At 43.7% G+C, this 23,424-nt stretch overlaps 1 long non-coding RNA gene across 2 annotated transcripts in view; it reads left to right on the forward strand.

Moving 5' to 3' along the window:
- LOC307214461 overlaps positions 1–23,060 on the forward strand; it is a 33,943-nt gene extending 10,883 nt beyond the window's left edge. Inside the window, exons 1-4 of one of the 2 annotated variants that reach the window (XR_013838119.1) lie at positions 9,035–9,060; positions 10,208–10,260; positions 21,162–21,278; positions 22,819–23,060. This is a non-coding gene — a long non-coding RNA (uncharacterized lncRNA). Of the gene's footprint in view, positions 1–9,034; positions 9,061–10,207; positions 10,261–21,161; positions 21,279–22,818 lie in introns of those variants that run through there. The other variant, XR_013838118.1, reaches the window with a different exon arrangement.
- Positions 23,061–23,424: the final 364 nt, after the last annotated feature.

Here is a 23,424-nt window from a genome sequence, read left to right on the forward strand (position 1 = left end):
ACATTCTGCAACATCTTTGGGAGACTATGGTTTAGATTTAGGGTTTCTTAAACCCAAGTGAAGCCTGTTACGAATTGTATGGCTCATAATTTTTTAATGAAGTCTGACTACTACATCAGAGGAAGAAGAAAAAAAACCAACCTGTGTTGATTAAACGTTTCAGAGGCAGCAAACAGAGTGGAATGATTTGGTATTACCTAGAATTAAAAGACATCCAGGAGTTTTCCTGTAAAGCGACATACCAAAAGCAATATATATTAGAAAAAAGGCATTTGAGAAAGGATTTATATGTGCAGAGAGAGCAACTTGAACATGCCAGACCGCCACCCAGGAAAGAAGATAAAGAAAAAATATGCTGTAAATTAAGAAAACATTCCAAACATACTTCACAAGTACAATCTGGTGGAAACAAATTGTGCTGTGTGTTTCCAGCAGTTGATTAACTGCGAAGTAAGTAAAGTAAATCATATGATGTTCACCTCTAGAAAAGCGAGAAATTAACAAGAGGACAGAAAAACAAACAGGGAGGTTGAAAATACACATAAAGCACAAAATTACTAAAATATAATGTAATAAATGTAGTTAAAAGACAACATGAACTGAGCAATATGAAAGTCACACAATCATGTATGCTCATGGAGACCAATAAAATATTTGGGTGTTTCATAAACAAATATGTTTTCCCCATCAATTCATTCTTGATGAGTAGGGCTCATGAGAAAGAGAATTAGGCCACTGCAAATGAGCTTGGATAGGTAATATCACAATGGTAAAATTTATCAATTGTGATTTTATTAGCTGTATTTCCCCCCTGCCTTTTCTCCAAGGAGATCAGGGAGGGTTGTGAGGGTCACTCCCATTATTTTATCCTAACAACCACCCTGTGAGTAGGTTATGCTGAGAGAGAGAGATTGGCCCAAGGTCACCCAGTGAGCTTCATGGATAAGTGGAGATTTGAATTTGAGTCTCCAAATCCTACAGGTTTGTTCACACATTATGCTGACTACAGGTACAAGCTGTCTCTGTGCATGTGCAGAGGGTGTACTTGTTTGCATGTACCATTTATTTCTATCAGGTACACAGACTGTACATGCAAACATAACGTATGTTATTTGTGCACCCAGGTACACATTTTTTATTATTCTGTTGCTTTCCTCACAAAAGTGATTCAAAGCAGCTTGCAAAAACACCAAAACACTAAAACCAAGTATAACAAACAAACAACCCCCCCCCCCTAAAAACAGCGGTATACAGATAAAAGACCACACCACTAAAGGCAGCCACAGATTGAATAGAGAAACACAAAAATGTTGTGTTAAATGTTAAAAATACAAAATTGGTAAAGCGTGTTCTCCCTAACTGAGAGCACGTGTTGCGGTTGGGGAGCAGGCCGCCCCGGCATGACTAGGCAAAATTGATCAGCAACCTAGCCTTAAGGGTTAATTGGGTTGCTGGGGAACATTGTTTGTTACCAATTCGGAGGAGGAGTTAGAAGTTATAAATAGTAGGGCCAGACGTAGGGACGTCCTCTTGGCCGTTTGGCATCGGATCAGGAGCTGCTGAGACGGTTGTATTCTGCCTCTTGCTTCGGGCCTATCTTAAAATTCCCCTTTTTCCCTAGTCATTGTCCGGCCTCTATTGATTTCTTCCCCCCCCTTTTTTCCCCCTCGCCTTGCCTTCAGTTCTCTGCCTTCCATTACCCTGTTCCTTTCCCCTGCCTCCAGTTTAATATTCTTTCCCTCCTTTTAATTTTCTTTTAATTTTCAAACCCGAAACATTAGGCCTGAGGGTGGGTTCCCCCCCCCGGCCTTCCGGGGCCTGCCTCTGGGCCAGGCACCTGGTTTATTCCACCTATAGAGGCCGCCAGGGCCTCTGCTGATTTTTCCCCGCCGTTTGCGGAGATCGGCGGTGGGGGTGTGCTGAGCTGCTGGGGCTGCGGAGGCCGGCGGCCTTAGGGCCCCCCCCACTGGAAATAATAAATAAAAATTGGCCTCCTCCCTTACCTTCCGCGGTCGGAGGCCGGCTGCCTTAAGGCCCCCCTCCCCCTCCGCTTGAAATAAAAAGAAAAATAAATCGGCTTCCTCCCTTACCTTGCCGCGGTTCCTGGGCGCCGGGAGAGGACGGTCTTTTCCCCTGGTCTCTACCCGAGCCGCGGCAGCGCCCGGCGGGGGGGGGGGTCGCCTTGCCTCCCGGGTCTCGGGGGCGCCGGGAGGGGAGGTAATTTTATCCCGCCGCTCGGCCATCGGCGAGCGGCGGGGCGTGCGTGCGGCCCTTTGGGCGGAGAGGTAGGCCAGACGTCGCCTGCGTGCGCCGAGCCGGCGCAGCGGCGTTGGGAGGCTAGGCCTTCCTGTTCCCCCGGCCTTCCCCCTTCCTTGTGTGGTGCAGTTGTGGGCCGCATTCCCTGCTTGTGCCCGACGTTCTTTATTTTCTGGCTGCTCCCCCTTGTGGCCAGGTAGGTCACTGCAGCTGGTTTGCTTGTTTGGAGCTCCCTCTGGTGGATCAGTGCTGTGTTGCACCTTCCACAGGCGAGCTGGGGGATATCGGGCGCCCCCTGCTGGCTAAAAGGAGGAAGCACATCCCTCTGGTTAAAGTATAATTTTAAAGGCAATAAATAATAATAAAAAATAAATAAAAAATAGAGATACAAAGTAGTTGGTTGTTATTTAGATGGTACATAGGGAGTTTCCATAGACACTAGTTCCTATTGTCTTATTTTGTGTTATCTTCCAGCATTTGGAGAATTATTTACTGATTGAATTTATTATCTGTGGCTGGCGGTGACGCCCGGTGGTGGTAATCGTTAATTCTCAATTTGAATCTAATTAGCAGGTATGGCTCCTAAGAAAGTCGCTGCCCGTCCCAGCGCAGCCTCTGGTGCAAAACGGCCTATTAGAGGTCCATCACAGGCACTGCGTTCTCCCACCTTGAGTCAACCGGTGGGACGGGTACAATCCCTGGTGGAAAGTATGGCAGGCAATCCAGTGGCTCTATCTCGCTTCGCAGCCGAAATGGATGGTCTCCTTCAACAGTGTTCAGCTCAGCCTGCCGTGTCCAGAAGGCGTCCACGTCCAGTTGTGGCGCCATCCCCAGCGTCACCGTCATCTGGTGAAGAGGAGAGAGATGGCTCATCACTTAGGGGTCTGATGATTGATTCCCAGTTAGCCCATCCCCGTGACTTACCTGCTGCACGTGGCCGTTCTCGGAGGCCTCGCCGTTCTTCTGGGAGGGCCGCGGGGGGGGGGGGGAACCCCTTTGGTAGCTTCCACCCGCCGAGCTGGGCTCTCCCAGCCTGCGGATGTGGCGGCTTCTGGCTCCAGTATATCACTTGTTGTCAATCCTCATTCAGCTCCAGGTACATCACAGCTGAGCCCTGATTCGGAGTCTTCCACTGAGGGCAGTCTTCCAGTTCCTGCCAGGAAGTCCTCGGGCGGTAGACGTCGCTGCAGGAGGTCTTCACTGAAGCGTACCAAACGGAGGGGGGGCGAATCATCTGCTTCATATGTTGCCCCAGGTCCTTCGCAGCAGGATCCTGACTCTGAGTCTTCTATTGAAGACAGCTTGCCAGTGCCTGCCAGAAGGTCGTCAGGTGGAAAGCGTCGCCGCAAGAGAGCTTCGCGGAGGCACGCAAAACGGAGGAGGGACGACTCTTCATCCTCTTATACCGGTACGTCTTCCTCTAGCTCTGATGCTGAAGCAGAGAGTTCTTTGGAGCTTTACTGGGGCCATGGAGAAGCAGCCTCAGGGCTCCCCAGGTGGGCTTGGGAACGTCGGGCTAACACGCACCGGGCAAGGTATGGGGCAGTACAGGAATGTTTAGATGGCGTGTTGGTACCTGACGTTAAGGTCTCTACTAATTCCGCCAGAGACGTCATTCCAGGATCGCATTTGTCAGCTAAGTTGCGAGCCAGGATTCTAAACGGCCGTTATGTCGAGATCTTCAAGTTGGCTCCTCCTTCAGAGGACCATGAGAGGGCGAGCTCTTCAAGGAAGCGCTCCGGTGTGTCCAGTACTGACAGGACATTCGAACGTTGGCTCGATTGTTTCCAAGTCTTCGCTGGAGTGGTCATGGCGGCTTATCCGCGGAGATCTCTTCATTTGTTAGTTTACTTATCTATTGTTCGCTCTGCCTTCACCAAAGCTGGTGAAAAAGCTGCGATCAAATATGATGAGAATTTTAGGCGCAGGGCGGCTAAGATTCCCTCGGCCCGCTGGGATCGTAAAGATCTTGACGTATGGACCACTCATGTGGCCCCACTCATTGAAAAAAAGGCGCCAGAACAACAGAAATTGAGGTCAGGGGCTTTTAAATCCAGCCGTCGCCTATTATGCTGGGATTTCAATAAGGGTTCCTGTCAGCGTCAGGGGTGCAAATTCGCCCACATGTGCGAGAGGTGCAATGGCTTGCACGCCGCATCCTCCTGTTATGCAGGTCGGCGGCCCTTTCGCGGGGGAAAAGGGGGTTCCCAACAAACCCCCAAGGCAACCCCCCCCGCCTCAACCACAGGAACAGGAAAATAATGTGTTGACTTCCTTGGCTTTTACGCCTGTGCGCCTGCAGGTCCTGCAAAGTTGGTTGCAATCTTACCCCAATAGGGAGGCTGCATGTTATTTGAGTAATGGTTTTTCTTCTGGTTTTCGGATTCCAGTAGCCATGTCTCCCGTGGCACGTAATCCGGCTAACCAGAAATCGGTTCGCGAGCTACCTCTGGTTGCGCGCAAGAAGATTGAAAAGGAGGTGACCATGCAGCGCATGGCCGGGCCTTTCAGTGACCCCCCGTTTCATAATTTGCATGTATCCCCATTGGGTATCGTGCCAAAAAAGGCCCCTGGGGAATTTCGACTAATTCATAATTTGTCACATCCCAAGGGTACGTCAGTTAATGATGTCATTCCTCCGGAGCTATGCTCCGTGAAGTATGCCTCCCTTGATCAGGCCATCAAGATGATTCGGAAATTTGGGCAAGCTGCCTTATTGGCAAAATGCGATATTGAATCGGCTTTTCGCCTTTTGCCAATTCATCCGGAAGATTTTTGGTTGCTAGGCTTTCAGTTTGAGGGCCACTATTATTTCGATAAGGCTATGCCTATGGGATGTTCAATTGCATGTGCTGCTTTTGAATCCTTTAGCACCTTTTTGGAATGGGCCCTTAAGTCTAAGACAGGAATGGGCGGGGTCACTCATTATTTGGATGACTTTTTATTGGCCTCGGCCGGTGACACAGGCGACTGCTTATTGCTGCTGCGAGCATTTGCTGACATCACACGGGAACTCGGGGTTCCCCTGGCCGCGGACAAGACTGAGGGTCCTTCGACCCAGCTTACTTACCTGGGTATCCTTCTGGATACGGTGGCTCAGACATCTAGCTTGCCGAGAGACAAATTGGTGGCCTTAAAAAAGATTATAGAAGAACTGCTTCCTGTGAAGAAGGTGTCTCTTAGGCAGCTCCAGTCCCTTTTGGGACACCTGAATTTCGCTTGCAGAGTGGTGGCTCCTGGACGCCCATTCTGTTCTCGCCTAGCTCGACTCACTTCAGGTTTGAAGGCTCCACATCATAGGGTACGTCTTTCGAGCGAGGTGAGGGCCGACCTCTCTATGTGGTTGGAATTCCTAGAGGAATTCAATGGGGTGTCGTTATGGCAAGACACGTTGAACTTGCATAATGACTTCCAGGTGCAATCTGACGCTGCAGGTTCGCTAGGTTTTGGTCTTTATTGGAAGGGCCGCTGGTGCGCAAAACGTTGGCCGTCAGAATGGAGGGGAGGTGAGATTACGCGGGACCTAACTTTTCTCGAGTTTTTTCCCATTGCAGTGGCAGTGCATTTGTGGGTCGAGGAGTTCAGGAACCGTCGTGTCTGCTTCTGGACTGACAACCAGGCAGTGGTGACAGTACTGGCCAAGCTGTCGTCGCGCTCCCCTCGGGTGTCGGCCCTTTTGCGAGCCTTTGTGCTGCACTGCTTGCGTTGTAATATAGTTTTTTCTGCTCGTTTTATTCCGGGGGTGTCTAACGAGATTGCTGATGCTCTGTCCCGTTTTCAGATGGAGCGGTTCAGACTCCTGGTTCCAGAGGCACGGATACTTCCGGAATATTTCCCGGATCATCTCTGGAACCTTGGCAACAATTAGTTTTACAGGGAGTAGCGGCATCGGTTTCTCCTTCCACCCTGCGATCTTATACAAAAGTTTGGGTTGATTTTTTGACATTTATGCGTCAGTCCGGCAGCGAAATTAGGGGAGCCCCACCCACCTCCTCGCAGGTGTTAAAATATCTGGCACACTTATTTCAATTGGGGCGGGCAGCTAAGACAATTAGGATGCAAGCAGCAGCCATTGCATTTTTCTGTAAAACATTTTATGATAAGGATCCTTGCGCGAGGTTTATTGTTCGCAAGGCCCTTGAGGGATGGAGTAGGTTGTGTCCTCCCCGGCCTGCAAAAAGGCGCCCCATATCTTTTGACATGCTAAGCTGTATGCGGAGAAAGCTGCGGGTGGTGTGTTGGTCGGGGTATGAGGCACGCTTGTTTTCGGCTGCCTTCTCCATCGCCTTTTTTGGCGCCTTAAGAGTAGGTGAAATGGTGGTGGAGGATCATAGGGACGGTCGTTCTTGGGGTCTTTTCCTGCACGATGTGCAGCTATTACCTAATGAACTAAGGATCACTGTTAGGCACTCAAAGACGGATCAGAGGGGTAGGGGCGCCCTCATTCGTCTTCCCGCTACGGGGGAAGCGGGTCCGTGCCCTGTAAAAGACGTTAGCAAGTACCTGGCGGTGCGCACCCAAGGGGACGGGCCTCTGCTTAGGCATGAGGACGGGTTGCCTCTATCAAGGCACCAATTTACAAAAGTGATGCGAAAAGCGATTCTGGCTTGTGGTGGCACGGCTGGTGATTTTGCCCCCCATTCTTTCAGGATTGGGGCTGCCACGACTGCAGCTCATTGGGGCTTAACAGCCGCCAGGATAAAGAACTTGGGCCGTTGGAAATCGAATGCATTCAGAGGCTATGTTCGCTAACTTATTACTCTGTTTGTTTATGTTATGTCAGGTCTGGCAGCTGTCCGTGTATGGATGGTGGGGCACAGCATCGTCCATTGGGCTGGTGTCGCAGCACGGCAGTCTAGTGTGGGTCCAGGTCTCGGCCTTCCTCCACATGTGCAACTGTCCTGGCTGTCCAGGCGGGGAATGCGTTGGTCGGAGCTCCTACCACGGATCCGGAGCCAGTTGCTCCGTGAGGGGCCGCCATCGGCTATTGTAATACAGCTGGGAGAGAACGACCTGGTTGCTGTGGACTGTTTTTCACTGCGTGCTGCAATTTTGACGGACTTGGGGACATTGCAGGCTATGGTGCCTACAGCTAAAATATTTTGGTCTCAGCTTTTGCAGCGATGCGTGTGGAGGGGCAGCCGTTGCCCAGTCGCCACTGAAAGGGCCAGAAAGCGCATCAATATGGCTGTGAAAAAGCGGATTGCTGAGCTGGGTGGAGAGGTGATTTATCACCCTGCGATTCTTTTTAAGATGCCATCCTTTTTCCGAGCTGATGGCGTGCACCTTTCTGCTTCAGGGAATGAGGCTTGGATAGGTGCGGTGGCGGACAAGCTGAGGTCTTGGTTGGGTCTGTGAGTGGTTTGGCGGTGAGCTGGAGGCTCCATGGCGGTTAGGCATTGGTTAATTGGTGCTTGGAGGGGTAAGTGCCTACCCCTCCAAATGATGCGGAAAGGGAATTCCGTTAAAGGAATCCAGGGGCTTGCCATTCTTTCGTCCTTGTCCGTGGAGCCGGACTTGGGCCGTGCAAGCCCCACCGGAACATGAGGGTGAGAGGTGAGGGCTGTTTCCCGGCCTCACTTCTCATCCAATACTTGTTTCCCACGCTGGCTTCCGGTGGAGTCCGGAAGGGCCAGCTCTGTCCTTGAGGGCCAGGACAGATAGTCATAACCAATGCCTAAGCAACCACTCACAATTTTTGTATTTTGAATAAAGTTGTGGCCAAAATTATGCCAAAAACCTTTAACAAAATTGATGTGTGAAGTGTGTAATTATTTGGGGTGGGGGCGGCACTGTGGAACTCAACACGCAAAGCGTGTTCTCCCTAACTGAGAGCACGTGTTGCGGTTGGGGAGCAGGCCGCCCCGGCATGACTAGGCAAAATTGATCAGCAACCTAGCCTTAAGGGTTAATTGGGTTGCTGGGGAACATTGTTTGTTACCAATTCGGAGGAGGAGTTAGAAGTTATAAATAGTAGGGCCAGACGTAGGGACGTCCTCTTGGCCGTTTGGCATCGGATCACCCGCCCTCCCTCCCTTTATTAAGGGGGGTCTTTAGTTAAGTTGATCGCTTGACCTTGCTATGCCTGTCATGGGGTCGTTCGCCTTGGAGCGAGGGCCTGGTAGGAATTTTGCCATCTGGCTGATTGGCTGGTGCCATTTGGTTTTTGCCTACTGCGTAGCAAATCGTCACAACTTGTAAGGTTGGCGGTTAGGCATTGGTTAATTGGTGCTTGGAGGGGTAAGTGCCTACCCCTCCAAATGATGCGGAAAGGGAATTCCGTTAAAGGAATCCAGGGGCTTGCCATTCTTTCGTCCTTGTCCGTGGAGCCGGACTTGGGCCGTGCAAGCCCCACCGGAACATGAGGGTGAGAGGTGAGGGCTGTTTCCCGGCCTCACTTCTCATCCAATACTTGTTTCCCACGCTGGCTTCCGGTGGAGTCCGGAAGGGCCAGCTCTGTCCTTGAGGGCCAGGACAGATAGTCATAACCAATGCCTAAGCAACCACTCACAATTTTTGTATTTTGAATAAAGTTGTGGCCAAAATTATGCCAAAAACCTTTAACAAAATTGATGTGTGAAGTGTGTAATTATTTGGGGTGGGGGCGGCACTGTGGAACTCAACACGCAAAACACAATGTAATAAACACTTGTTGAACACTGGGTTAGATTGCCCTGGTCCTGATTCATACATAGACATAACATTGCACAATTTGTAATGTATAATGCTCTTTATTATACCACTTAGCGATTTTTTAAAATAAAGAGCATTATACATTACAGGCCAGGCCTGCATAAATACTAGGTACTTTGGCTTCTGCCTTTGCATGGTCAACAAATGCAAAGAAGTCCCCTGAAGGGACTCTTGAGATAGAGAACAGGTGCTCTGGGGTGGCATTTAGGTAGAGCTGCCCACAGCCCCTGCTTAAATTCGATATACTGGTCAACTTTGCTCCACTAAACATTTCTGTCCCATGAGATGGAAATGGGCAAAACAGTATATGATGGCAGCTTCTCCCTGGAACAAATACAGAATTGGGAAACTTAGTTTGGGTTCAGTGCTAAGTAATCATAAGAGGCCATCTTAAAAAAATATATCATTTTTTATTTTTATTTTTGCAAACGTGGGTTAAAACAAAGCTGTTTCATAAAATGTGTTTTGTGCTCAGGAACTAATTCCAATGAATACAATGTGTATGTATCATATACACATTGGGTACACAGTGAGCAGGGCCCAGATTCATTTCTGTACAGTGGTACCTCGGGTTACAAACACTTCGGGTTACGGACTCCGCTAACTCGGAAGTAGTACCTCGGGTTAAGAACTTTAACTCAGGATTAGAACAGAAATCGCACGGCAGCCCCGTGGGGGCAGCGTGAGGCCCCATTAGCTAAAGTGGTACTATACCTCAGGTTAAGAACGGTTTCAGGTTAAGAACGGACCTCCAGAACGAATTAAGTCCGCAACCAGAGGTACCACTGTATTTTGAAGGGCAAAGCCACAATGGATATACACTGTTGCTCCCATGGTCAGCGCCGATGCTGCTCGTAGGCAGTGCAACATGTGGCTGGATGAGGGAGGAGGTCATTCAGATTTATGCAGCCATCATGGCAGGAGCAGGCATCCACATGGACCCCTTCGTCCTCTTCAGATTTCCAGCAGTTGCACAGCCCATCCTTGGCCTGGTGATGTTGGGTTGATGTAAACTTAACTCAAAATTGGATTTAAGATTTCTCTGGCTTATAAATAAAAAGAAGAGTTGTATTTTATTGTGCAGAAGGAGATGGGGCAGATGATTCCCTTCAAGATTAATATACACCAGTTAAACACAGTCATATTTAAAACCAGACATTTCTACATCTGCTGGAAGTATTGCCCATTATTTCAAACTTAAACCCATCATATTCACGAGAACAAAGAAAACAAAATTCAGCTTTTCTCTCTCCTATAGATAAAGTGGTACCAACACCCAGACTGGTACAAAATCCGATTTGCTCTCATTTGGTAAGTTGTATGATTGATGTGGAAGAGTGTGAACTGAATTTCAGCCATTTCATATGTCCCTAGCTATAATGAAGTAATGATATAGACTCCAGTAACTTACAGGCTTTCTCGTATATTTGAACATCCCATAACTTACTGGCTCCAGAGGCTACCATGAGTTATATCACAGTTCTGTCCTATAGTCTCCAGAACTTGTAACTCACTATCAGCTACAAGCAATTTCATTTATTTAATGTTTTTGTAGTCTTTTGTAGTCCTTCCCCCACCTTTTTTTTCTTACTTTCTCTTTCCCTCCTCTCTCTGTCAAACACACACACACAGGCTTCTGAAAAGTGTGATTAACAGAAATATGTTTAATAGGTTGCAGAAATGGATGTCAGTTGACAAAACCATAACCATCAGTAGCATGGGTTCAAATTAAATAGTAACTTGAATTGTTCTAAAGCCTTTCTCATGGTTCTTTATTTGGACTTGGAACAGAGAGCCCTTCAAATGGAATATTCTTTCATACAGGCCTTGAAACAGAAGACTGTTCTCTATAAAGTAGGACATGATACATGAGCACCCTAATGTCAATATATTTGCAGAACCAGATTACCTTGCGCATTTAGTCTTGTTTGGGGAAAAAAATATCCAAACTACAAGCCTAAAACAGGTCGCTAGCCATTTTAACTTGTGTTATTCCATATTACAATGTTTTAAAAAAGAATTCCATGTTGTGAACTCTAGTTTATAGCAGGATGTAGTAATGAATCTTTTTCTAGGAGAGAAATTGTATGAAATTTTGCTAGGTGAGCAAATTTGCATTCCCCCCACTTAATAAAAGCTTGCCAAATCTGTGAACCGTGATGGAAGATATCAATTAAAGTCCATGCACAAATTAAGATGGGGAGGGGGGAAATCAGAGCACCAAGAAATAAATTAAGGAATCCTGTAACATAAAAGCAGCTAGGAAGCCCTGGAGTATTGTGGGAGTAATAAGCACAAGAAAAGATGACCATCACACAGGAGGAGGAGTGGGTGAACTAATGTGTAACAGACAAGCTGGCTCTAAAGGAGAAGAGCTTGAAATGCTGATTTCAGGGTCAGTACAAACTCCTCCTGAACTGGGTGGACGTGGGGCTCCTGTACCTTTTGTGCCTTTGCATTTGTGAATTGAAGACTGTTTCTTCTTGAAGGTGTTCCGTTAAGAGAAAGGAAAGGGTCAGGCAATTGACCTCACACCTCAGGTACTGCTATCCCAGTGGCGTGCAATAGGTAATATATATTTTCCCAGAGCGAAGATGACAACTTCTTATTTTCAGGGTCTACACTATTCTCTGGACAGTGATCCATGAGACAGAAATTCAGTTTTTGCCGATTCCAATATGAACTGATCTGATTTGTATCTCCTGGATGAATGTGGAAGCTATAATGCTGTTGTTCCCTGGCTTTCATAATTCTCAAATAACCCAGTGCTGCTATGTTCTCTTTCTCCTTCTCTCTCCCCCCCATCCCCCACCCCCCTTATGTTGAAATTGAATGGAATGCATGCAAAAGGTGACATGGCTTGGAAATCAATCTTTCCACCCACCTGTATAATAAAGTTTGCATCACCCTGCAGCAAGAGGGTCACATCTACAGAAAAAACACACACAGAGTGCATAGTTGGCATGACATTTGAAATCCCACAAAGGGGATATGTGAATGATTCCTATTGCATGCAACTTGAAAATACAGTGGTGCCTCGCAAGACGAAAAGAATCCATTCCGCGAGTCTCTTCGTCTAGCAGTTTTTTCGTCTTGCGAAGCAAGCCCATTGACGGCTTAGCAGATTAGCGCTATTAGCGGTTTAGCGGCTTTTAGCGGCTTAGCGGATAAGCAGCTTAGCGGCTTAGAAAAAGGGGGGGAATAAGAGAGGCCTATAATATGGACAGGAAAATTGGCTTCCAGGTGGAAAAATCGAAGCTGGAAACTGAATTATTAGAACCCAGGGTTAAGGTATTGTCGAGAATGTATAACTTGCTGCTGAAATGGAATACTGAGGATGAAACGGTTAAATCTGCTATGATAAAATGGGCACAAGATATTGGTCATAACATTATGTTTGCTGACTGGGAACGGTTGTGGACCACCGGTTTGAAATTTACGGCATGTAATGCCTTAAGAGAGAATATTATGAAAATGATGTATAGGTGGTACATGACCCCAGTCAAGCTTGCAAAAATCTATCATTTGCCCGATAATAAATGTTGGAAATGTAAAGAGGTTGAAGGTACATTTTTTCACCTTTGGTGGACGTGCCCAAGGATTAAGGCTTTCTGGGAGATGATTTATAATGAAATGAAAAAGATATTTAAATACACTTTCCTAAAGAAACCAGAGGCCTTTCTCCTGGGCATGGTCGGCCAATTGGTGCCAAAGAAGGATAGAACCTTTTTTATGTATGCTACTGCAGCAGCAAGAATACTCATCGCAAAACACTGGAAGACACAGGATCTACCCACCTTGGAAGAATGGCAGATACAAGTAATAGACTATATGGAACTGGCAGAAATGACCGGCAGAATCCGAGATCAAGGAGAAGAGTTGGTGGAAGAAGACTGGAAGAAGTTCAAAGTTTATCTACAAAATCATTGTAAAATTTATGAGTGCTAAGGGCAGTGTAAATGAAATGATGGGGATCCAGTGATTAGGATAAGGAAGTGTACAAAGGGAAAGATAAAGGATAAAACGAATTTGAATGAGCTTGCTGAAAAAAACTTTTAAAGTGGAATACAAGAAGGGAAGGCGGGAGGAAGCAAGGAAAATAAGGTTTTGAAGACCATTAGAATGAACCAGAGTTGTCTTTTAATGCTTCTTTTACTATTATGTTGAATTTTCTGTATGTTTTTTTTTTGTTTCTATGTTTTTTTTTTGATATCGTTTGTATTTCTGATGTCTGTTGTCTGTTGTTTTGAAGTTTGTTATATTTTGTGAAACTTAATAAATATCATTTAAAAAAAAAAATAGAAAAAGGGGGGGAAAGGAAAAAAACCCCGCAGGAACTCGCAAGACATTTTCATCTTGCAAAGCAAACCCATAGGAAATTCGTTTTGCGAAGCACCTCCAAAACGGAAAACTCTTTCGTCTAGCGAGTTTTCTGTCTTGCGAGGCATTCGTCTTGCAGGGCACCACTGTATTTTTTCCCCTTGCATGCAAACATTTTACCATACCCTTGATTAAAATTTGGAAGGCTTGCCAGATATGCAATACCTTTAGGCTAAATCTAGCTCCCAGACTTCCAGTTGATCGTTCCCACCCTATAGGATTTTCCAGATCAGCCTGGACAGCCAGTTAGTCTGCTACCTTAGGCAACTGTTTTCTACGTACTGCCTCTATGCTTGGGGAAGCCCTGGTTGGCCTTGAAACATTATTTAAAAAAATGCAGTGATGGAAGCAATTATTCAAAATGATTTGCAAAGTCTTTGTTTTTGCCATGTAGGAATGGTACTTTTGAAATTTTTGGATTTTCTAAATGATTAGAAAGGGTTTTTGTTTTTGTTTTTTGCTTTTTTAAAAGTGCATCCTGATTCAAAGCACATTTAATCAATGGAATTCAAGTAGAAAATTCCAAGATTGGGCATGCAAGATCACCCACATTTAGTAAACTCACATTGTTATTTGAATTCAGTACAGCATTACCTATGGTTCATTGGAACCATTCAAGCACTTTTAAATATGATTCATTTGAATGTTTAACTTTAGTAGCTCAAAGAGTGATGATCATTCTCACTGAAGTCCACAGCTCCTCAGATATTCAAATCAGAATTTTTACTTGTTATGCAAATCTGAAAACTTTTTGTACCACATGGTTCATGCCCATTAAATAGTGCTTTCTGTAAGAAAACACAGAAATAGAGATGTACAACCAAGGTGCACATTTTTAGTGCTTTGAATTACCACCAGAACATAAAAATAGTGTGTATTGCTTTACTCTAATCAGACTCATTTTTATGTGACTGTTGAAAGCCCTTTTACATTCCTTTCTAAGTCTGGAAGTCTGTGTATAAAACTGGTTGGTGGGGGAGCAAAGTGAAGACACCTGCTGGCTTATAACACAAATACTAAAATATCTTAGAGCCTGCTGAAAGGCGAATTGGAACAATATGTCATTACTGAAGGCTCACTTGCAAGTTCTAATGTATTATAATGAAAACAGTATGACAAACCTAATGAGACAGTGAAGATTTCGGTAATTGTTCCTACAATGTATGGTAACTTTTCCAGCCATTATTGGCAAACATAAAACCTAATGAGATTTTATTAATTTAAATGCAGTACATCTGCAAAACATTTCCTTAGCTGCATTCTCCTCTGATAATCGTCCTTTCCACAAAAGCATGATCCTTTTAAGTTAATTGTTCTCTGTTGTATATTTTGTCTAAACAAAATGTACAGAAGACCTGCTACAAATACACATTAAGCACAATGTTTACTTTTGGGATAGATATTCCTCCCAATTTGATCTTCCCTTCTTCTTTCCAGAAACATTTCACAGATCAGTCATTATGAATAGTATGGCCTTGCTGTATGTATGTGTAGTGGATGGGGGAAAATCTGTTTCTAGAAGGGGTCTGCAAATCATTTTATTTCCAGTCCACATCACCTCACATGTTCACTCACAAGCCCACTTCATTTCCACATTAATCTTCAATTTTTAAAGAAATCAATGCATTAATAGGTGCATTTATTACTTTTAAAAATGTCTACGCAGAACTAAGTCCTGATGAATTAAACGTGCCTTACCTATCCCTGGTAAACTGAGTTATGATTGCAGCTTAAATATATTTTCCCTTAAAATACTCCTTCCTAAGTACTATTCTGGAATTCATTTGGCTTGTGCTTAATTGATATGGAGGACCTTATCTTGTGTGTGTTTTGTGATTGTAACTGACATGTTCCATTATATCAAAGTCACTTGAGCTTCCCTCAAAATTCCTTGGATGATGATGATGTTTTATTGAATTTATATACCGCCCTATGCCATGAAACTTGCTCCCGAAGGGGGACAAGGAGAGATGTCCTCCAAGCATTCACTAGTTTTATCAAAATCTTTTAGGTTTTGGCCTCAAAAAGCCTCAGGAACTTCAGCTGAGGAGAAAAACCCGTATCTCACGTGAGTTTCGAATTTAAACATCTCAGTAATGAGCCACTACCCAAATTATGCCTAGCATAAAATATCAGCAGGACCTATAACGTTTTTGAGGAACAAGAGATCCTTCAGGGTATTATATCCCTGGGTAAGCATATGCATTGATTCTGAAGAATGACAAAAATATTTAAATACAGAATCAATTTGACCACCAATAACATAATCATGCTGGCATGTCAGCTTTTAACATCAGTACTGACATATTGGCCTCCCATGTCAGCTGCGTCAGCAGCACAGACAAAGCCTCTTGTTCATCACACCACGTTGGTTGATGTGTTGGTAAATCTCATCCTTATAATTTATTGAGTGAGAAGAGTTACAGCCTGCCGTTCAATCAAATGATCCTCAAGGCAGCTTTGGACCAAGTCAGAATTTTTGGCCAGCTGGCTGTTTGGCTTAGACAGGACAGCCTTATTGTCTGCTCCAAACTGCATGGAATGGGACGATGGCTTGTTAAACCAGGTCAATTGGTATGACTGGTCCCTTTGGCAGGTAGGTCCATGGATGGAAACAGGCCAGCTTGGTGACCTCCTTAAGCACCTCGCAGGTGATGGGTGGCTCCTGAGACCTGCAGCTCAGGGTTTTAGGACCAGGGCAGGCTCAAAGAGGTGCAGGAAGACCTCTATACTCGCCTTCAGTGTGAGGATGGTTTCGGAGGCATGATGAATTGCCTCTCCTTATCCCAGCAGTGGCTGCTTGCCCTTACAGCTGCAAGCATTTGCCTGAAATTTGGTTATTTAGTTCCAGCACAAATAACTTTCCTTTTCACCTCTGCACCCAGGGCAACTTATAATTTCCCAGTACTGCAAATCTTAAGGATGGCCCGTGAAACAGTTTCTTCAGTTGCCATACTCATTGGGTGCAAATGTAAATACTACACATGTGGTTTCCTGGGTGAAATAGACCCGGGACGGAGCCTTGGTCCAGCTGCAGAATTGGGCTTGTCCACACACAGCACCTGTTTGCATTAATATTTCCTCTTGTCAGCAGGGCTGGCCATGTCAGTGCAACTTGCTTCAGGTGGCAACATGGTGTGTGTTTGTGTGCGTGGTGGCAGTGGAACATGATTGCAGTAACTGGTGCTTGAATGGCACAGGAAGGCTTATTAAAGTGTTGGCCATAGCAGGGGTGAGGGGGTAATCATTTGGGCTCTGCATCAGGCAGCAAAATGTCCTGAGGGGGCAGAGCTTTTTTGACTGGGGTGACAATTTCTGGGGTAAACAATGTAGTGCACTCCAGGCAGACCTGTGCAGAAGTGAGGGGCAGTCGGGTACACTTGCCCTGGGCATCAGAGGGTTAAGTTGGATGGAGGCCCCTGCTAGGAACTTGTTGCTTTTTTGTTTGAGTTTATAACTTTATTCTAACAAGACTCCCACTCCCATCAGTCCCAGGCCACATGGCAAATGGCCTGGAGTGATGGGAGTGGTAGTCTGGCAAAATCTGAAAGGTGCTATGTTGGCTCCCCTATTATCATAATTGGGCCGTATTTCTCAAATATTTCTGAAAACAGGTAGAATTCCTGAAATATTTCAAAGTGTGTTAAGTGCCCCATCTCCTTAAACATTCACTAAACAAAATCCATTTCTGGGAAACTCAATCTTACTATAATCACTGTCAAATTTATGATAGGACACTCATACACTCTTGCTAACATTTATCTGAAAACCCACTCATCCAACTAACTTTTATTTGTACCTAATTTTCTTTCTCGGTATCTTTCATTTCTGGTCAGCATGTCATAAAGGGATGACAGGAAAAGCTTTGACTTTGTGAGCCTAGATGAAAGAACATTTCTAAATGAACTCACCCAGAAGATGGTCGTTTCATAGTGCTAAAAGCAATGGAGCTGTCATGAAGTTCAAAAATTATATTGGCTACCCTCACAATAACTAGAATGAGAGCCTAACCACTTACCCCTCAAATTGTGCAGGACACATGGAATTTACTGTGCTTTACCAATGACTGTAGCAAACAATCTGGCCAAAATTTAAGTTCTCTTAGTCTCTTACTCTAACCTAGAGGCAGATTTAAGGGAGTGTGGGCAGGTTGCCTGCACTGGGCGTCCAGTTGAAAGAGTACTGCAGGAGGTGCCGCAATAATTTCAAACAATGGAAAGCAAGAGGCAGGGGGTGCCAAATTTTGGTGTTGCAAAATTTGGTGTTTTAAAGTCCAAAGTCTACTACTGCTCTAACCTACCTTACAGGGTTTCTGTGAGGATAAAATGGGGAGAAAGGAACATATACATTGTCGTGAGCTCATTACAGGAAAGGCAGGATATAAATAGAATAAATAATTAAATTTCAATGACTCAGAAAGAGTTTTGGCTTCTTCTTCTTCTTCTTCTTCTTCTTCTTCTTCTTCTTCTTCTTCTATCACTTGTAGTCGAGTAAGATTGTCTTCCATGAATACAGTCTTAACAGTGAGTCCGTAAGTGACTGTGGAGACCAATTCTGGAGCCACACAGCCTTACAGAGTGGGGACATAGGTTTCCCGGGGGGGGGGGGAGTTGATCACAGTGAGGGTTTGCCAAACATGCCTTATTCTTGGCACGTTTCTCCCTTTCATCCTGAGTTTGAGCGTCTTCAAAGTCCATGATGCCTTTGGTAAAGGCTGCTCTCCAATTGGAACGCACGCAGGCCGGTGTTTCCCAATTGTCAGTGTTTATACCACATTCTTTTAGATTTGTCTGGAAAGAGTCTTTAAACCTCTTTTGCTGACCACCAGCATTATGCTTTCCATTTTTAAGTTTGGAATAGAGCAGTTGCTTTGGGGGATCCTGAGCTGACCCCACCATGTCCTTGAAATGACCCATTTTCAGGCTGTCTGCCAGGTTCACCACACAGCAAGCAGAGGAATTAATCCCCCATACCCCATAGCACCACATAAGCAGAGTTTGGACGAAAGCCTTAGATCATGTAGCAGTTATGATTCATTCATTTATTTAAGCTATTTATTTACTGTGTCTTTCATAAAGCAGGGAAGCTCTCCAGCAGCTAACCATTATAACATGGATATATGAAGCTATGGCTGTCTAATTGAGTAGCATGTATTGCTGTTTTGCCAAATTGTTCAGTTCCTGTTTTAACTTCTCTTGTTGACTAGGGCTATTTGAAGAAAGACCCCCTAGGGTATACAGTACATGTTTTCTTAATAAATACATAAGTAAAATTAATAAAACATATATTAAAAACACCCATGGTGGCATCCAATATCATGAAAGTGGACTTACTTCCACGCAACAAAACTTCAACCTGCATATACCTTGTGCCCCCTACAAATCTGCTCTGGAGGATTGTCCATGGATTTTTCTGGGGGCTGGGGCTGCAGGCCCTTCCACCAATGGTGTGCATGTTGGGATTTTTGACTATGCGCAATCTGATGCAACTTTCCACAGAAGCAATTAAGGAGTTGACCAAAGGCCAAGAAGACTGAGAAGAGGGAGTTATTCTGCCTAGAGATATGGGACCTTGGATACAACTCTGCTATTGGCTGAGGTCTCCACATTGGCATGATGACTCATGACCTTCCTTGTTGGTTAGTGTGTTGGACAGTGTGTGTTCTGAGAGTCGTTTGGAGTTTGTTCAGTGAGAGAGTTAAGATCCGTGTCTGTATCCTGTATATAGTAACTTGTGAGTCTGCTGTAAATAATAAACACCTCTAAGTAACCAAGTTACTGGTAGCAGCGTCTTGTTCCTGTTTCATCCTACCTGCCTGCAACTGATTGCTTCTGGAAGTCTGTGAATGCTCTGCTATATTCAGCTGGGTCTGGCTAAGATCCTGCAACAGGTTAAGGTTGTGAAACATCAATAGTGCATTCAACTGCTAAATGGGCACCTTTGGATTTCACCCCCTTAAGATTTAGTTTTCTTAACAGTGCCTAACTCTTTGGGATTATGGCCACTAACCATAATGCAGTTATCCCACCCACAGAGATGCAATTCTCAGAGTTCTCTTTGTCAAGGGATTGATTGTGGAAACACTCTTGAAATTGTAGCTCAGGGAGGTGAGTAAGAGTTGCCTAATAACTTTCAGCACCCCTAGGAAACAACAGGACCAGTGATTCTTTGCCATGGGAAACCATGGCTATTTAAAATGGTATGATACTGCTTTAAATGGATAATGTAGATGGGGGAAGAGTTAGCTGATGTCCCTGTTCAGCAAACTGGTGGACTTTTTTGTAAAGAGTTTTGTTTTGTTTATTTATTTTTAACAATCAAGCAGTGTTTACATTTTATGAAATAAAAAATAAAATAAAATAAAAATAAAAATAAAATATGTGGAGGGCAGCACTGTTAATTATGGGATGCAAATTGGCCTGTATGCAGGACACACATTCCTACACTAGATGTATTACCCTTCAGTATCCCATGGTGACATATTACAAACTGATTTTAAAAGTCCCCTAAGTTTCAAAAATGGTTTGTCATGTGGTATAGGAGGTGGTTTTTGAGATGAGGGTCACAGTTTAAGAAATCACAGTTGCCAGCTCCTTTGCTGAGCTGAACTACCATATTGATGAATCGGAAATAATGGATATTTATCTCATAAATGCCATTGCTGATCCACATAGTTAATCCTTACTGGTAAATGTATGTGTTTCGCTCCATATCCCTGTAGACAAATTCTACAATGATAGCTAAACACTGTAACATGGGCATGTCTTTTGATAGAATAATATTTGGTAATACTTATTTCCATGACCTTTAATAGAAAGTTATATAGTTTGATGCTGAATAGATTTAACCCACCTAAATCAAGAGCAGATGGTTGCTTGCCTCAACCAAGACTTCAAAAGGGAAGAAAAATTCTTTCCCCATTTACTGTGAGACCTCTCATTCCTAATCCACATGCTGTTTTTATAGTAGGAGAATAATGTGTAATAAATTCATAGATTAAACAGCACTCTTTCCAAGTATAATCAATCAAAAATGACAGCTGATTGATTTCTTTTGTAAATGAGAATATACTTATTGTTTAATTGATTTCAGCATTCTCCAAAAGGTGATTTGAAAGTCATAATTCAAATGCAGCTTAGCTGTAGTTTTAGTAAGATTTTTACATAAATAAAAAATGTTACTTTTGACAATGCTGATCGTTTCTTCCTTTCTCTTTTTTAAAACTCTGTGACAAGGACATTTATAAGACTCATTTTGTCTAGAAAGGATACTACAATTTGCATGTTCATCAAGAGGTTTATGTTTTAAGACTCCAGGAACATTTGCCCACTTAGATACATCCTGTTAAAGCATAACTTTGAATGAACATCTGAGTGTAAGTTATATCGTTAGGAAAAGGAATCTCCCTTGGGTCTTGTGACTGTAGAATTTAGGTACCATAAAAAGCAAGAAACAGATGGCAAAGCAACACAAAAGCATTTTAAAATAAACATTAATACAAGTTGGGATACACATCTTATTAGGAATGCAGTTTTAATCATATTAACTGTTGTTGACATTGCTACTTCAACTGCTTCATGGGGCTTGATGGAGAAAAATCCCTAATTAATGTGGAATATGATGCATGTACAATATTAACATATATTATTTACTTTAAAAGAGTCCTTTTTTTAAAAAAAAAAAAGATAGTACTACATTGCGTTCAGAAAACAAACTCAATAAATATTTCCAATTACTCCCATATCTTCCATCTGTTTGTTGCAAATGCTTTGCCATTTTCTTATTCAAAAATATTCTAGCATATAACAAGGTAGTCTTTAATTCTTTTTCAGGGTAGAATGCTACCATTCAAGTCAATGAATAACCATCTTAACTGACAATCTAAGCATGCCACAACAAATACCTGACCTGAGAGACACTGGACTCAGACCTTTACACCTGGAGCTCTGGTATGCTCTCCACTGCATGTCTTTGCAAAATGGTTTCCCTCATTTATTTCAGTGACATAAAGACTGCATCACTTGTCAGCAACAGACTCTAAAGTCTGTCAGATTTTTATGACTGTTGGCATTGTAAAATTCTTTTCTTTACAACAATCACTTTGCATTGACTTATGGCACACTGGTTTCGTTAGCCATTTTGAATAAACCAGTGGAAAGGCAAGATATAATTTTTTTAAAGAAATAACTTATAAGCATTGAAACTAATGAGCACATGAGTTACTCCATCATCCGTGTGATGGAGGAACACTTTACATGCATGTGAAAGACTCGATGTGTGGATATTGAAGTCCAGGGGGATTCAGCTGATTTGTTTTCAACATTACCCTCAGCTTCATGTGGTAAGGAAGTAAGGCCTCATTTTCTTTCCTCCATCAAAGCTTCTAGTGGGGTTGCAGTTTTGTAGATATCACCTGGGAAGCTTCAGCAACCCTCTCTGTGCTAAGTGAAGAGAGTTAGGCCATGACAGACTAACAACACAAAAATGGCTCTCGGGCATCTCAAGTAACATATAAAGCCCCCTTCATTCTGCAGAACATAGATCAGCAGTGAGACCCATTGAGCTGAGAGGGGCTTACTTCTGCATGCACATGCAGCCCCTATTCATCTATATCTATCTAAATATAAAATAATTGAGATAGTTAACACTTAAATCATAAACTTTGTCACAACTCATATCAAGTTGGTATTGGTCAACTCATCATATTAATACTTTTGTCACTAATGGCTTTCCATATATTCAGGAAAAAAATGTGTTCTGGGATATATAGATTAGATTAGATGACACTCGTGGTGCTTCACAATGAATTACGGGGGAGGCTGAGATTTGAATTTAGTATATCAGAATGGGAAGATAGTGTATGTTTGCAATCTATTTCTCCAAGCTGCAACAAGATTAAGATTACAATTTTTATGAAATATTGATGCCATTGCTGAGACACTTTTGGACAATTCAGAGTTAAAAATGAGCATGTTATTTGCATTAAAAAACATCTGTATACATCTCGAAGTGACAGGTGTGCTTATGCACTGCAGAAATGTGCCTCTGAGTGACAGGAGCCTTGAAACGTTGTTTATGTGTTTAGCTCCCAGTATCAAGGACATGATTTAGTAGGAAGCTCTCATGTTAACACCATTAATAGCATCTTCACCAACATTTATAATCCCATCCTAAAGAGGATCATTTCCTTCTTTTTTTGAAGTGAGAGCAAGGTTCCCTTAGCCTCAGTGCATGACTTTCTGCTCATGCTATTGAAAGTTAAAAGGTATCTGATTAAAACAGTCATTCCCAAGTTAAAGAAACAGATTAATTGATGAGAAGTTCTGCATTGAAAACATGAAGGAGTATACTTTTTCTTTGTTTCTTTCCTATGGTAGTTGTTGTCATTGTCGCAAAATCCTGCTTGCATTTTTCTATTATTAAAATGAATGTCAACACACAGAAAGGTATGTTCACGCTGTCACATCGCATCTGAACTTTGTTTTGCAGGGAGAAGCCTTCGGTGATTTGATCACCTGTCAGAAGTGTCTCTGTGAAATGTCTTGTAGAGCCTTCAGTTCTTTTTCCGTTACCATCTGTGAAGCAAAAGAACAAAGCCCCCCTTGCCAACAAAGTATGCCGGAATAGAAGAATTCAACAGACATTCAGGTGGGGGCTTTGCTGTCCATGTGGAAATCTTCTGCTATCAATGCTGCCCCCCCTCCCCATACAGCCATTATCATTACTTGTAAAACTGTGATTATACAGCCAATATGTCTGAATTAAACACAGCTTTCCAATGTTTTCCCATATTTATCCTCCCCCGCTTCCTTTTCATAGATGGATAACAGTCTGGATCTCTCTACAACAACAGCCTGCCTGTTGTTGTTGTAGAGAGATATTTTAAACCAAACCATATGATGACATCTTCTAGCCTGCCTTTCTGCACATGCATGGTCAATAGATAGGCATAACAATGTTCTGAAGTGTTATGTTACTTAGGTATCTGCTTGCCAGGCCCCAGGAGGTCCTCTCAGATGCAGAGGGTAGTGCCAGTACCAGCTGAGACTCAAACTGGAGGCTTCCTGATGCCCATGGTGGCAACTCACCTGAAGA

Source organism: Podarcis cretensis (genome assembly GCF_951804945.1).
Source record: "Podarcis cretensis genome assembly, chromosome: 4".
Classification (NCBI taxonomy): domain Eukaryota; kingdom Metazoa; phylum Chordata; class Lepidosauria; order Squamata; family Lacertidae; genus Podarcis; species Podarcis cretensis.